A 12,577-nucleotide genomic window follows, 5' to 3' on the forward strand; every position below is an offset into this window, starting at 1 on the left:
GAGGCGGACCCTCGAACTACTAAGCCACCGGAGCGGGGGCCCCGAGTGGCCGAGTGGTCTAAAGCGCTCTCCGTTACGGATCACTGCCATTTCACCTCTGTCTGCGTAGGTTCGAGTCTAGGATTCGGCTAACGTGGGTATGTGAGAAAGCTCGCCAGTAGCTTCTCGTGGGTCGGTGGTTCTTCCCGGGGTTTTCCCGGGTTCTTCCTCCACCATTAATACTGGCCGCCATGCATAGCCTATCATGTGCTGAAATATGGCGTTAAACCCCACAACAACAACAACAACAAAGCCACCGGAGCGGTAGAGGTTTTCCGTACAGGTATGGATAATAAAAAGGACGAAAAACTATATAAAAAATTTATTTTATTGTACACCAATAAAACTGTTTATTGTTGAAAACTGTTGAGGATTTTTAAATTTGAGGAAATCTCCAAGTTTTCTGACGAAATGAAACAGACATTCTTTAATGAGAATTCAAGAGATTATGCCTTTGTTGTAATTTTTAAATACGATTGAATGCTCAATAGAAAGAAAAATTTTGATGCCTACCGAGTTATAAGAAAATATTATAAAGCCTCGTTATGAGAGACAGACAGAGAGAGAGAGAAGAGAGAGAGTATTCATATCATTGAAGAAGATGCATCATTAATTAAAAGCAATTCATATTATGACTGTTACGATGTCAATATCGATTTCAAGACTGATTTAACACTTTATTGTTCGTATATAATATACAACCACCTGGAGGGAATAGAGAATGTGGTTAAGCCATTTATATCATAAAACCTATTTAGGTCTACAGTGTTAGCTGGAAGACAAGAGAACTGAACACACGTAAGCGCAAATCTGTTGCCGTTGCATGAGGTAGTAAATATGGGTTTACATTGATTTTGCGATTAAGTTCGTATTATGCATGAGCATAGGCAGTAATGAGCATAGAGACGAATTGCGTGTGTACTGATTGTAAGTTCCATATGTATACAGACTGTAATCTGCAATACACGTTATGCATTGGTCCAGAATGTAATCTGAAATACATATGTTATGCATGGGTACAAACATGTTGTGCATGGATGCACGACAATGTGCTTTGGAACAGACAGTGTAGTGCACTAGTCTAAACAGTAATGTGCCTGAATACAGGCATCGAAGTACATGTGCATAGTCAGTGATGTTCATGAATATAGACAATAATGTAAATGTGTATCAACAGTGATGATCATGCGTACAGAAAGTAATGTGCATCGGTAATAGACGAATGTGAAAACATGATTTATCTGCCCTTAGGGCAGCACTCTTTTGCATCGGAGGAGCCTGTGAAACAAACTTTGGCAAGTATTGATTTCATGACATCTAGCCGTGAGTTGATCTGTTTGACTATTAAAATGCCAACCAAAGAAATCTTTTGTTGTATTTGTCCCGATCACAGTAATAAGTGGATAGGTGGACAAAAAGTTATCTTGCACAGGTTCACATCGGTCCCTGAAATACGAAATATTTGAGAGAAGCAGTGCAAAATAGTGAGACAAGAAAATTACTACCTTGTGTGACATTTTATACCTATGCGAGGAAGGTGATGCCGTTATAGCAGAGAATGGCATTTTTTATATCAGACCTAACCACACAAAAAGGTATAGATTTCATCATTCCACCCTTTAAAATTAATAAGAAGCTATCCAAGCGCGAAATACAATTGACTATAATCATTGCTAATCTACGTATACACTTTGAAAGAGCGCGATAAGATAAAAACGTTTCAGACTGATACAGGGTGTGATGCCAATATCTATGGCCAATCAGTCATAAAACTATGGAAAATTTGTGCAAGACTTACACCCACCATTGGTGCTTAAAGAATAATCAAATCTTATAAAATATATAATATTCCACTAGTGTCTTTATTATAACCATTAAGATATTTTGTCAACATTTTCTTTATGTCTCAGAAATGTATTGAGGCAATAAATATAAGTGTTCATTCACATACTAGAGAGCTCCTAGCTTTTCGGTAAAACAAGTTCCATGCCTTTTTTTAATTGGAATGATTATATTATCCCAGGCAATGCATGTTGCATGTACACTAAAATATTACTATGGATGCTTTCTTCTTGAACAGTTGATTCTCTGGTACTCAGCGATCTACACCAAACTCATTTTACACATACATCTTACAAAACCCACAATGTGCATAATGTATATTCATATATATTTATATATGCTGAAAACATGACAGTTAAATTATGTTTAGCACTATATTGTTTTGTTTATATTTGCATAACCATTTTTAACATTTAACATACACCTAACGTATTACTTGCACTAATAAAGTGAAAAAACAATACTCAATCACCATGTACATACCTAACAAAAAAATGATGTAGCTGTTCTTGCTACACTTATGCTTGTCAATGACATAAGAAGAGTTTCATATCTCTGAACGAATAATATGACAAATGAAAAAAATTAAACTGGATGATAAACGTACAGTTACCAACTTTAATCTGATATGTTATGTTATGAGTCAGTGAGTTGCTAAATAAATTTTCTGGCTTTGTTATTAAATAAAATGTTCTCATTTATACATGATGACTAGTTCACCTTATCATTTAATCACTCATTGACAGACTAGAGGACCACTAATCCACTTGTATACATTTTATACAAAACACCACCAGTCCAATAATGAAAAAAATCTATTAAAAAAACTAATAACATTATTCAAACACACAGGCATGTGAACACATGCGCTTATATATATATGTATGTATGTATGTACCATCGCAAGCAATGACAGCTTTAATCCGTTGCTAGTTTTACGTACTTACCGGAAGTTTTAAGTATGCAGCAGTGCGCTCTAGTGGACAGAGAACGTAATCACGTTTTCACATTTGTCTATAGACAGCAATGCTCTTGCGCATCGACAATAATGTTCATGACTATAGACAATAATGCACATGGGTATATACAGTAATGTACATTGGTATAGACGGTGATGTTCATGAGTATAGACAGTAATATGCATGGGTATAGATAGTAATTGTCATGAGTATAGACAATGATGTGCAATGTATGGACACTAATGTTCATGACTGTAGACAGTTCTCGTGAGGTCAAATATGTTAATTTTTTTTAGTTTGTTCAAATGCATCAAAAATATGAACAAACTATAAATGAGTTTTTAATCTATTGGTCATGAGTATAGATGATAATGTGCATAAGTATAGACACTAAAGTGCACGGGTAAATATGCATATGTAGACGGATGTAGACAGTGATGTGCACGGGTAGAGATATTAATATACATGTTATAGATGGTAATGTACATGGGTATAGATGATAATGTACACAGCTACAAATGTCAGTGTACACGGGTATAGACAATAATGTACATGGGTATAGATGGTAATGTACACAGGTTTAAATGATAATTTACACGGATATATATGGTAATGTATACGGGTATAGACAGTAATATGCACGGGTATAGATTGTATTGTACACGGGTATAGATAGTAATGTGCACAGGTATAGATGGTAATATGCATGGGTATAGATGGTAATGTACATGGCTATAGACAGTAATATGCACTGATATTAATGGTAATGTACATGTATGTAGACATTAATGTGTACGGGTAGTGATAGTAACGTCCACGAGTATAGATTGTAATGTACACGGGAATAGAAGGTAATGTACACGTGTATAGATGGTAATGTACACGGGTATAGATGGTAGCGTACATTGGTATAGACAGTAATGCGCACGGGTATAAATGGTAATGTACAGAGATATAGATAGTAATGTACACGGGTATAGATAGTAAAGTGCACGGGTATATATGGTAATTTACATGGATGTAGACAGCAGGTACAATGGTTCAGATGGTAATGTACACGCGTATAGATGACGGATATAGACGGTATTGTACATGGGTACAGACACCATTGTATACAGGTGTAGATGGTAATATACTCGTACCCATGATCCACTGATACGCATGCAAATGTTTGCAAGCAATTCAAGTTACTTTACAGAGGTCTTAAGGTCTACGGTTTCAAAGAGAATAGACCTACATTATAACAACCCATTCTCCAAGGACACACGAGATTTGTAACTCGAAACCGCAATAATTCCGAGGTCATTCAGCGCAAATATTTTGAATTACTCTTACCCAGATTTTCATTTAAATGCAACATAAAAAATAAGTGATAAGACATTACAAGTTTTATTGACTGATTGGACACGGTCTCCTGCATCGGTGCATGTACGCGATAAAATATGAATCAAGAATCAAGAGAGAAAGTAAGTGGAAACAAAGCGATAATTTTTTTTTCAAGTTACGGCAGAACCAAGTTTGACTAAAGCGTCCTATATCAGTAACAGGGACCAATAAAGTATTTCATCACACACCCGAGTATGGTTAAACGAGACTCTTAAAAGATAATTACAGGGACAATTACAATTGCTTATTGGCTATACAGGCCATCGGCACATAATTTATAATACAGGCCAACGGCCCATATGTAGTAATAAGGGCCATCGGCCCATAATTGCTTACGCAAGCCATCAGCCCATACTTGGTAATACAGGTCATCGGCTCACACTTGCTAATACAGGTCATCGGCTCATAATTCCTAATACAGGCCATCAGCCCATACTTGGTAATAGGGGCCATCGCCCCATAATTGCTAATACATGCTATCGACCCATAATTGCTAATGCAGGCTATCGGCCCATAATTGGTAATACAGGCTATCGGCCCATAATTGGTAATACAGGCTATCGGCCCATAATTGGTAATACAGGCTATCAGACCATAATTGGTAATACGGGCCATCGGCCCATAATTGGTAATACAGGCCATCGGCCCAAAATACTAAAGATACAAGCTAGTATTCCATTAATGTTGTGCGCTGTATTACAATCAAAGAATAAACATCTTCATATGAGTGATGTTTACTTTAAAAAAATAGCCTAAAACAAATCTCCTTCTGAGGCTGTATAAAAAATATTTTAAAACGAAGATATATTCATGTTATTTATGGTTATTGTCACATTTCACACATATCAATTGATTAAGAGTGATGTCAATATGCCATTCTTTGTCTAAAGCTAGATTATGGGTGGAACATTCGAGTCTAACTAATGCAATTAGTAAATGGGTAGATAAATCAATGGGTACATAAAATAGAATAGAAAAGGTATTATACAACTTACAGCAGTGAAATTATTTTTGTGATTTGCTTTGGATTGATTTCCATAATAATTAAATTGCATTGTCTAGACATTGTTTAAAGTTGAGGAATTTTTTTTTTCAGCTCCTGCATTAGGTGTGTACCAAATATTATCCAATACATATCTAAATAGAATGTCTTTAACTTTAGTAGCACATGGGTTTTTACCTGACTCATTCAATTTAGTCAGCTTATATTAGCCTTGTCTTGCATATCGATTGGTATAAATTACCACTGCCTTAAATATTGATAGCTATAATTTAGAATCGCCTTGCATATTGATTGCTATACATTAGCATTGCCTTGAATAATGATTGCTATATATTAGCATTGCCTTACATATCTAGAGTCATCCATGTTGCTGCGCAACATAATCCAGTAGATAATACATTTACCATAATATGTAAAACACAGAGGTAATTTACTGCACTCTCCTCATAATAAGTGTGTGGGGGGGGCGGGGTATATATGTCTGGTCGAGAGATTTAGTACAAAACGTGGCATATATCCTTTGAAAAGAATATGAATATTCTTTCCCCCGACTTCAGTCGTATAATGACTAATTCTCAATGTGTGTAGAGACTTATGTGCTGGAATTGCCTGTTATTTCTTAACTTTCTAGCAAATGAGTTTATGAGTGAAGGATAACCCCATGTATTTATATCCAGATAACGGATAGACTTTTGTATACCCTTATAATGTTCCTTTTCCTTACTCCGCAAACATCCATTGTTTCTGAATACAATAACGTTAGTTTTATCTAAATTAACATACATGGCGCAATTTGCAACGTTAGCAGCATACAGCACAGCAATAATATGAGATATTTCTTGCATAATAAAAATACTGCAATAAATTTGGAGTATGCGCATTTGGGCATCTTTTTCGGATATCAGATGTCAATTATTCATAAATACATTGAGCAAAAATAGGATCAATGAACAGTCGTGTTTGGTATAAATATTACAGGTGACAAATTCAGTGTATCACCCTTTCATCGGCACACCTGGATATTTAATCGTGTACATTTAGCTTAGAACTTCAAGCAACTTTCCACCCATATCTTAGTTAGCTAAGCAATTCAGTTTGTTTACATGATCGATTGAGTCAAAAGCCTCTCAAAAGTCTATGTCCCATCATTGCTTGCAATCGGAATATGTTAGATTAATGAGTAGCCTTTTCGGAATCCCACCTCAGCTGTGTCAATTTTGTTATTAGTTTTCTACCGCTGACTGAGACATTAATTTACAGTACTATTATAAATAGTAATCAACACATCAATGAGAGAGACACCTCTTTAATGTTAGGGTCATTTGAAGATTCTTTCTTATGTAATGGCAGATACTGTTTTCGACCCATTGTTTATTGAGGTGCAGCACCAACAGTATAGCAATATATCAGATTAAATAAAGGGTGTACTTGTAAATGACAGGGATGTGAAGTTCTGTATGATAGGGAAGTGTACAGACTCGTTCATACAACCATTTCAAAGTCAGAACAACATTTCAAAAAGATAGATGAGGCAGTCGAATAATCTACTCTAGCCCAATTATTGGTGGTACATGTGAAATTTCCCTCTCGAGATCTTGGCGCATTCTGATTCTGCCATATATATATATATATATATATATATATATATATATATATATATATAATATCAGATAGTCATACCTAATACATTGCAAACACAATATTTCGAATTACTTTCCATATATAAAGCCAATCTGATAAACAGAAAGCTTTTTCTCTTAATATAAATTCCGCATCAATTGCTTTTTAAATAATAATTTGCTTCCACCAGTTCAACTCTTAAGATTCCCATCCAAAAATAGGAAAAGCATCAGGATTGGAAGTTGGGATTCTTGACAGAGCTTTCCTTAAAATAATTGTACCCTTTCTTTTCAGCATCAAAGAAATACTTCGTCGTAGACCCTTGTGGTGAAAATATACAAACAAAGTATCAAAACTTTATTTCAGTCTAAATAATCACCTTTAAGGTGGAGAAAAACAAAATCTTTAGCTCCAACTAAAATGTGTTCACGATATTTTCTTCCACTAATCATGACTTGACAAAAACAGTCGCACCTCCTGAATATCTGCCAACGTCTATGTTTTTTTTTTTTTTTTTTTTTGCTTATTTACCAATGTATTCTTCTACAGAACCGTCGATTTGACTTTCTGACATGCCCAAAGTTTTACAAAAAGCGCGATGTCAAATCTTGTCATTAAAGACTATATTTAGGTTTCAAAATTAATATTTAAACAAGTTTTATTTGTTCCAAACACACGCCTTTAACGTGTTTTAACATGCTACATCTGAGGAAATAAACGCCTTCCGATGTATTATGTTTGTCATTATGGAGCTTCTGGCTGGCTCTTTCTAGCCATTGACGGACATCATCCTTGTCCTAGTTGGGCTAAACCTCAATCTCTAATGTTTGAATGGGCAATGGATGTGTGTTTGTTAAGGTAACTGTTTCTCGGGTCTGGGTTTTTTTAAGACTCTTTGTTATGAGATGAGGACAAAGGGCTGTAAAGAATTTAACTTGCACAACGAAAAACTATGTGTGGCTACCTATACCAAGTTCTGCAAATCTGAGATACATTAAATCCAAAGACCAATGTTTATGATTGATACTAAACAGCCTCTAATTGTTGCTATGTAAACAGAAATCTATATTACATCTCAAATTTAGGATATTCGCAAATGAACATAAGAATTTAAAAAAAAAAAAAAACAATTTTGCAATTTCAGGGGCAGACACAGTTTAAAGAAATATATCGATGTATACAAAATTGTGAACAATAATGTTGAAGTGAGTCATTGTCTAAAGAACAAATAATTCAGAACATGAAGAAGAAAACATATAAACGAGAAATGTGTTTGTGGAACGCAAGTGCCCGTCATATCATGACCTCTTTTGCACAACTTAACAAAAGTCACTGGAGCAATAAATATAGGTTACAGTGACCTATGTTTTGTGGAATGTAGTTGTTCGTACATAAAGACATCAACAAAACAAGGTGTATGGACTTCAGCACATAAGACACTGACCTCTATACTAAACCTTAAATTGAAATACAGGGAAACTATAATCCGCATAATAATCAAAACATCTTTAGCAACAGTGATGTTTTGCCATCGTAAATCCGGGTGCTTTACACTGTCATCCACCCCCGATGCATATTTAATGATACTATAGGCCTCCAAACATTTACTCACGCTCAGACTGTGACCCAGGGGTCGTAATGCAAACTGCACCATGTATATGACATGCCTGATATAACGGATTTTATAAAGTTTTATATATAAAAAAAGACTATTTGAAAATGTCATTGTAATTTACATTTATTTACTTTTGACCTGTGATCACTGCTCAAGGACAATAGGAGAGGGAGAAAAGAATGACACCTCTCTTGCAGATGCTTACCAAAAGACAACTAAACTAGAACGATTCATAAATTTATATCCACCAAACTGATTAGAAAGATGTGAGAGCATATAGACGAATGGTCAGAGGGATGGACACATTGAGGGTATCACAATACAACTCGCTAAAGCGCGGAACAACGACTGATCTAAAGTCCTTGAAACGTTTGTGATCTGAAGACTTTATTACATGAAGACTTTATTACATGAAGACTTTATTGCATGAAGACTTTGACATGTGTAGTCATAAGCTACTAAAAAAAAGATTCATGTTGATTAATTATGTATAATTCGACAGATATGAAAACTTGTATTACCTACATGTATATGATCTACTTTTCCCTGTAATAAGTATTACCCTTCATGATCAATTGCATCTATGGAATTGCATTACTGGATATTTTTTAAGTGTTAGATAAATTGCGCTACATTTAAAAAAATTAAAAAAATTTATGTCGACTTCAACGTTAACAACAACGACGCGAATCCATACATATATCCTATGATTTGTGCACAGACAACAATCCACATGCAAGAATATTCACCACACCAGTTTTATTAATGTATAGTGCTTTGTGACAGCCTGGTAGATCACGGGAGATAGTCTACAATAACAAACACAATGAGGCGATTTTGTTTTGCCTGTGAATACTAATGGTCTTGAATATAGACAAACCATTTATTGAGAACTATCTCTTCTCATAATGGCAGAAATGGATTGGTGAGGTTTCTTTAGTATTTCATCCACAGTCATTGAGAAAATCTGACTAACTTGTTCTTTAATCAATAATTATTGCAGAAATTTTGTCAAATGCAAGTACAAACAAAGGCTTTGGGGCAGAGACAGTCACGGGCGTATTACAGCATTTTCTTTCACAACGATAAAACAAATACAATATAATATGATTATGCAGAAAATTTAAAAAGAAAATTTGTATATCAGTATATACTTAGTAATTTCGATAACAGCATATGTAACAAATAAGAGAAAATGTAAAAAAAAGGACGATTATAAAGGTTATCAGTTGTTTTCACTAACTAAATCCTGTAGTCACCCTAATGAAATCTGACACAAACAAAGCTATTTGCATTTTCTTTTCTTTCAAGAACACCGGGTTGCCAAATAATTAAGCTTGAGCTGTGGTAGCAAAAGGGAGCATGTATATCGCATGGTCTATAAGAGCAGAATATTTTGAACAGACTAGAAAAAAGTGTTCCACTATCTCTGTTTCACCGTAGGAACAATACTTGTTATATGCACGATTCCAACATAAATTGTAATTTAAACTGCTACACTTTCTTCTAAATCTAGCATGCATAACTCGTGATATTCTATCACAAACATGATAGTGGCAATGGGTGTACTCTTTTTCTCGTTCCGACATGCTTTGAAATTATGCAGTGAAAGAATGTTTCTTCCTTCTACAGGTAACAACTTCTGTATTCCGACTGTAGAGGGTACAAGTGAATTATTCAATAATGTTGTTCTACGCACTGGAGGTCGACTAACGTTGTGGACAGAGAGTGTTAGATTTAATGTTCACTATAAAAAAAAGAGATGAAATCGCATCTTAATAATATGCACAGGCTAGTGTGTAATAAATGTTAAATACAATGTATGCTTATAAAGACGTCAGTTTAGGCTTACCAAGTTCGTTTTGTGGTACTGTTGTGCAGGGAATGTACTTTTGGTTGTCCATATTATTATTATCATCGCCTCCACGTTATTGTTTTTCTAGAAGTTCTTTCTCGTGGCACAATTGTTCCAAAGACGATCAGCGTAATCAAAAATTTGTAAAATATAAGATTTGTATATTTTTCCAAAGACAACCGATCCAGATTGAGCTTTAATCTTCTTGAGCGGTTTAATTTCTACTAGATTTTATCAGAAATATATTGATTATGCGCGTGCCGTATGGCAGCACTGGCTAAGGTGATGACCAAATGCAAGTGCTGCTGAAAGTAGTCCAGAATATAGTTCTCAATGGCAACTAAGTACATCCGAGGTTTATTTCACGACATGACGGAAATGGCCGAGCGATGTTCCGATCCCTGCTCTACGTGCAATTGTTTGATGCTAAATCCACTGCTAAAACACGGAGACTTATTGCGCGTCAATGGAAAATAATGTATTTTAGTCAGTGGCATATGTATTCACTGATATTGCATAATATAAAATAGCATCAACTGAACAATACGTGACGTACGTAGCAAAATATTCCATACCATAACACCATGTCTACTGCTTACATTGTGTAACCTATTAAAAGCTCAATCACCTCCACTGGAGAATTCTGTCTAGTCATCGCTCAACTAAAATTACCACTATAACTTCACTCTGAACTAAATTTAATAACAGAGCTAGCTCAATGACCAATTGGTCCTTTTTCTTCAAATTATAATTTCATATTGAAAATTCACTAGCTGATATTAAGAATTCTGACTCAAATTTTTCTACTGGTTTAACTCATTTCAGAGTGACTGGTGAGTTAATGAGTAAAAATGTTCATATGGGTCCCCTAACGGTTGTACTCCATACAGAGAGTAAACCTACATGTGGAATTTAGCTTGGTGTGACAATATGATTTGTGTGTCCATGCCATTTACTTCTCAACTTCGTTTTCTCAAATTTATGCTGGACATTGACCTCTACACCTACCAATGGCATACGGCTTTTTAATCAATATGACTCACGTGTGTCAGATGATAACAGTTTCAATAGCTTGGCGGGTAATTGCAGCTAATTTAGCACATATGGAAAAAAAAATCTTAGTGATTTTGGAACTTCTGCACGCCACTGTAATACTATTGACATTTAACATACTCAGCTCGCATAAAATAGTGTTTAATAATGTAATTTGTATTTCTTCAACTATTGCATACTATATTCTAAAACTCTGATAACACCATCAAACTTGTTGGAGCGACCTCTGTTATGAGCGCCCACCTATCATTTATTGACAGATTGATTTTGTTATATAAATGTACCAAAGGGAGTGATGATCACCTGCTAAACGCAACCAGCGGCTACCATATTTTGAAATTACAAAATATATCTCAACACTTATATAAGCGACCGCATTAAAATATATATATGTATACGAATACTGCTTACCTTTATTTAATCTTTTGCAACCACGATCGCTTAGGACTGTCAGACAGCGGAGTGCAGATCATTCTGAACCCACGTGAAAATAACAAACTAAAAGTTGTCAACTATTGATTTCCTTAACCGTTTCAAGTAGCATCATATACTACAAACCGATAACCAGACTAAAGTACATGTCCCAAACCGCCTATAGCGTGCCGGAATCATGTAAACATGCAAATTCCATTTCAAATGAACCAATCCTTTTTCTTTTTTTTTTTAACAAAGTGGTTATTAATATACGCAATTCAAAGATTCGCGTTGTTTCTTTATCTCATGTTAAAATATAGTACGAAGGCGATAATGTCAACTGAGATCTTTTCAACCGGCTTTCGATGTGACTATAGCATTCAAAGTCTATGATTTGTATATGGAGCTAAAACGTAATGCCTCGGGTGAATGAGGAGTTATTTATGTAGACATTCTAATGATTTCTATAGGTTGTTGCGTTAGTCAAATTACAGTTATTGAACATCAAACTGAATGCGAGATTGTCATGGATCCTATTTATCCGCTATAATCGGCACGCATTACGTTCATTGTTCACCCAGTTCAAAATTATGTCCTGTGTGAATCAAGTTGTTGTTGGTTTTTTTTTTTTGTTTTTTTTTTTGTCTTTTGTATTGGGGGGTCTTGCTTTTCTTTGTTGGGGTGGGTGGGTGGGGGGTTGGGATGGGGTGTCCTTGCACAAGTTTGATTGGTATTTTTCCACGGAATGAACAATGCCGACTAAAATAATTTAAATCTGAACCGTTCATGAT

At 35.1% G+C, this 12,577-nt stretch overlaps 1 protein-coding gene across 1 annotated transcript in view; it reads right to left on the reverse strand.

Annotated features, from left to right (window-relative positions):
* The window catches only part of LOC149791825 (transient receptor potential cation channel subfamily M member-like 2), a 188,742-nt gene extending 176,625 nt beyond the window's left edge, over nt 1-12,117 (reverse strand). Inside the window, exon 1 of the mRNA XM_089969480.1 lies at nt 11,784-12,117. The gene's annotated coding sequence lies outside the window, so the exon portion shown is untranslated. The remainder of the gene's footprint in view (nt 1-11,783) is intronic.
* Between the last annotated feature and the right edge of the window lie 460 nt (nt 12,118-12,577).

This window comes from Sinohyriopsis cumingii, chromosome 9 (genome assembly GCF_028554795.1).
Source record: "Sinohyriopsis cumingii isolate HCF-2022 chromosome 9, ASM2855479v2, whole genome shotgun sequence".
In the NCBI taxonomy this organism is placed as follows: Eukaryota; Metazoa; Mollusca; class Bivalvia; order Unionida; family Unionidae; genus Sinohyriopsis; species Sinohyriopsis cumingii.